Source organism: Brassica napus, chromosome A4, assembly GCF_020379485.1.
Source record: "Brassica napus cultivar Da-Ae chromosome A4, Da-Ae, whole genome shotgun sequence".
Classification (NCBI taxonomy): domain Eukaryota; kingdom Viridiplantae; phylum Streptophyta; class Magnoliopsida; order Brassicales; family Brassicaceae; genus Brassica; species Brassica napus.
In genome coordinates, this window is record NC_063437.1 from 8,785,223 (window position 1) to 8,790,487 (window position 5,265).

The window sequence follows — 5,265 nt, forward strand, 5'->3', positions numbered from 1 at the left end:
ACGAGGCTCACAATCCATGAATTCTTCAATCAAATACAAGATAAAACTGATTCAAAGTAACTGTGTATAAAATGGGTTTACAGTTTCAATATCAGAGCAGCAGCCGCCAGTGAAAAGATAGTTCGTGAATGACGTTAATTAGATGCGTCTACTAGAACTTGAAAACCCATGGAAACTTCTCTGAAAGTTTCTATCTTTTGTTGGTATTACGATATAAACTTATTTATTTTTGTATATTAATGTTATGTTCTCAGCTAATCAGAGTCAATTTCTGAGATACTTTTGTCACCTATGTATATTGATCAACTCTGCAAATGATCCAGCTACATTAAACCTTGTTTCTGTAGATGATAGAAGTCTTTTTATTTTCTCTTATGTGTCATATTTATATCTATATTATGATGCCAAAAGAGATGGTTATTCCTGTTTTCTATAGGCTGTTCGGACAATAACAGAACAACAGAATATGGAGAATTCATAGAAGGAACATTGCACATCAACAGACCAGACATACAAGAGCATCTCTTCTTAGCCTTCCAAAGAGAAAATGAGTGTTTAAGATATACATTACGAGTAGGTTTCATCGCATCATAATACATGAGTCTCTAGAAATCCAAAAGGTCTGATTTCTTTTTAGATGATCAACCCATCTATTGTTGTATTCGGAAGAATATCTGGTATCAAAAGATGGACCACGAGTTGTAGGAAAATATTTGTGAGTAAGAGTGATCATGTATTTCTCTAATTTTCGAGTAAGATTATATTGAGGTCCAATATAAAACAATAATAAAATATGAAAGTAAAATATATTGCTAATTTGGAAACTTGCAAATTATGAAAATGCAAGCAATAAGAATTTGTTTAATTCAATATTTGTCGCATGAATGTGTGTAAGTGATTTTTTGGTTGGGTTCTTCCATGAGATGCATTACTTTGAGTGAATCAGTCTTCTTTTCACTTTTGTTTTACAAGCACAAAACACCGTCGATGGACACCTCACACCTACTCTGGACATTCTCCTCCTTGATGAAAAGGTAACTCAAGTAAACAACCAAAACGATTTATCCATAAAATAGACACGTGGCATTATTATTTAAAAAATAGAAAATAAATAATAAGTAAATTTGTAATATAAGAAAAAATAAATAATAAGTAAATAAACAATATAAGAAATAGAAACATTTCATTAAACAATAATAAGTAAATATACAATAAATAAATAAATAAATAATAAATAAATAAATAATAAGTAAATATACAATATAATAAATACAAATATAACATTAAACATCTATCATAATATTATCATTTTTTATAAAAACAAAAAAAGTTAAAATAAGTAAATATATACAATTAAGAAATGAAAAACTAAATTAAACATATATCTGAAATATGTGTAGTAGAATAAATAATAACTAAATACACAATATAAGAAATAGAATATTATATTAAATATTTATCGTAATATTAGAATAAATAAATAAAAATATAAGAAAAAATAAATAATAAGTAAATATATTATATAAGAAATAAAAATATTACATTAGATATATATCGTAATATTATCATTGATATAAACCCAAGAAATTTAGAATAAATAAATATACAAAATAAGAAAATATAAATAGTAAGTAAATATACAATATATAAAATGGAGAAAGTAAATTAAACATATATCTGAAAAACGTATAGTTAAATAAATAATAAGTAAATATACAATATAAGAAATACAAAACATACATTAAACATCTATCTGAATAATATATTTATAAATAAATAATAAGTAGATATATAATATAAGAAATAAAAAAATTACATTAAACATCTATCGTATATTACAATTTGATATAAAAGCAAAACAGTTAGATAAATAAATATACAATAAAAAAAGAAAATATAAAATATAAGAAATAAAAAAAACTACAACAAACATCTATCTAAAAAATGTATAGTTTTACATTTTTATTATTTCCAAATATTTTATAAGTAAATATACAGTATAAGTAAAACAAACATACCATACAAGTAAAAGAAGCATACAATATAAGAAATATAAATACTACATTCTATCAAAATATTATTATTTGGGATAAAAACAAGATAATTAAAATAAGTAAAAAACAATATAAGAAAAGATAAAGAATAGGTAAAATGCAATTAAAAAATTAAAAATACTAAATTAAACATCTCTATGAAAAACAATGTTTAGTAAAATGAATAATAAGTAAATATACAATTTAACAAATAAAAATCTTATATTAAAAAATATATCTAATACTAGAATAAGTAAATATACAATATAAGGAAAAATACACAATAAGTAAATATACAATATTAGAACTGGAAAACTAAATTAAACATCAATCTGAAAAATGTATAGTAAAATAAATAATAAGTAAATATTAAGTATAAGAAATAAAAATATTACATTTAGCGTCTACGATAACATCAGAATAAAAATAAATAATAAATAAATAAACAATATAATAAATATAAATATTACATTAAACATCTATAAGTAATATTACCATTTGATATAAAAGCAAAAAAAAAAAAATATACAATATAAGAAATAAAAAAACAAACATTAAACATATATCTGAAAAAAAGTATTTTTTTACATTTTTATTATTTAAAAAAACGTTTATAAGTAAACATATATACAATATAGGAAGAAATAAATAATAAGTAAATATACAATATAAGAGATAGAAATGTTATAAGTATATTATAATAAGTAAAAATATAGTAAAAAATAAATAATAAGTAAATATAGTATATAAAAAATAAAAATATTACTTTAAACATATATTGTAATATTATCATTGATATAAAAGCAAGAAATTTAGAAAAAGTAAATGTACAAAATAAGAAAAGATAAACAGTAAGTAAATATACAATAAGATAAAAAACTAAATTATAGTTTACAAGAATGTATAATTAAATAAATAATACATAATGCAAATAAATAATAAGCAAATATTCAATATAATGCATAGAAATATTACATTAAATATCTATTGTAATATTACCATTTGATATACAAACAAGAACATTAGAATAAATAAATATATTATATAGAGAAATTTTTCAAGATAGTCTTTTTTTAAGTTTTTGTCACAAAATAGCCTTTAATAATGAGAAAATTGTCCAAAAAAGTTTTATTAAAGAGTAAAAATACATTTATACCGTAGGGTTAACTAATATAGACTTAGGGTTTAAAATTAAGGGTGAGGTTTTGAGGATAGGATTTCAAAATTTAAAAAAATAAAAAAATTTAGGGAAATTGCTACAAATACCACATTCATAGTGCCACTTTTCATGTTTACACTAACCACTTTTACCACTTAATGAAGAAAGTATTTTTGAAAATGTCTCATTAGTGGTGGTAAAAATTAAAAGTGGTACCATAAAAGTGGTAAACATGTAATTTCCCCAAAAATTTAAAATAAAAAGTGGCTATTTTGGTCATTTTTCTTATTGAAAGCTATTTTTGTGACAAACATTTAAAAAAAAATATTTGATAGAATTGCCCAACAATATATGAAAGACTAAATAATAAGTAAATATACAATATAAGAAATAAAAAACTATATTAAACATCTATCTGAAAAATATATAGTTTTCTATCTTTTTCTAAGAAAATATGTTTCCACATATTCAGAATTTTGTTGTTGTTCAGAATACATTGTAAAAAAAACTATATAGTTAACATCTGAAAATAAAAATAGCCATGCGCGTAGCGCGGGTTAACTCCTAGTTTTTATGAAAGAAAATAAGGGGAGCTCAATAACTAGCATCTGAACGCATGTTGTACCCGAGAGTTATTTTGGATGTATCATTATTATAACAGATTTATGGTTAAATATATAATAATATGTTTAAACTTTAGCCATCCTAATTTTTGGAACACTAAAAGAAAGTTACTTTTTTTGGTAAAAAATACTTATTAAGACAATTTTCAAAGTAACACTAACACAATAAAGCACTTACCAATCAATAGGCACTTCCCATCTATCTCACAACCTAGAATTCTTTTAATGCCCATGTGCAAAGTCCACCTCGTTTCAACATCGTCTAAACCCAACAAAATTAACTAAACTTTTATAATCATCTTTTTACTCTAATTATGTCATCACTTTATCAATATTTGTAGTTTTTAGCACAAAGTCATAGTCTTTCGTCTAATTGTACTTGTATGTATTTCCATAGAAGGATTAAAAAAAAGAAAAGAAAAAAAAACAAAATGCCCATATTAATTTTTTCTTTCAACATGATAGCACCTTTTAAACCATGTTTCTTGTAAACAATTATCTTCTTTACCTCCACTAATCACACTCATTGAAAATCTCATTCTACTTTCGGCTATGGCCACCCACTTTTGAGCTATCTCCGGAAAGTAGAGCTTTTGAGATGATGAGAAGTGAAACTTCGTTACAGACAAAACTTCGACTGGAGCTACACGGTCTTGTTGGATAGAGCATTCACCACTTTTCATTTAAACTTTCGTCTATTTAAGGTTCGAAAAAATGTTGTGAATATATATCTTTTAGTGTTTGACATTGCATGAACCACCTTTTGGGTTGTTCAACTGCTATAAGTTTGGTCCTTTATACATGGTAAACATATACAACTATTTCCTTCTCAGTTAAAAACAATCCACAATTTGATATCCACTAGTACGTGTCCGCTCCAACATAAATTAAGACAACTGTTGTAACATGTCCACGATCTTCTGACCATGACGACTAAACATAATTCTTTTCTCACAAATTGTTATCCAAACCGAAAACGACCTAAAAACAGTTATAGTAAAATGCATGAAATGTTAACCAACCACCAACAAGCCACCTTACAACATACATCCAAACTCATTCATCAATATGTGACTATAACTCTTTATGTGTTCACAATTTCATGAAACACTATATTTGGTTGTTCACGTGGAATAAACTCGTCGCGAAAATTTGTAATTCACTGTTTAATCAACTTTTAATTTTCCTCAATTCAATATCGACATAAATGTGTCCTATGGAACCTGTCCATATAGGCTTGACAACATTGTGAATACATTGTGAACACAACATATGTATGTTTCCACCAAATTTTGTCGACGCAGAAAAAAACATGCAATGTTAATGAACCACAAAAGTTCCAGCATACAACAAACATCTAACAACAAGGTGCTTCTTAGTTTAAAAAAATACACACAACCAACCAAGAAAGTGGCTTCTAATTACAATTTTGTGTCCATGTGGACATTTA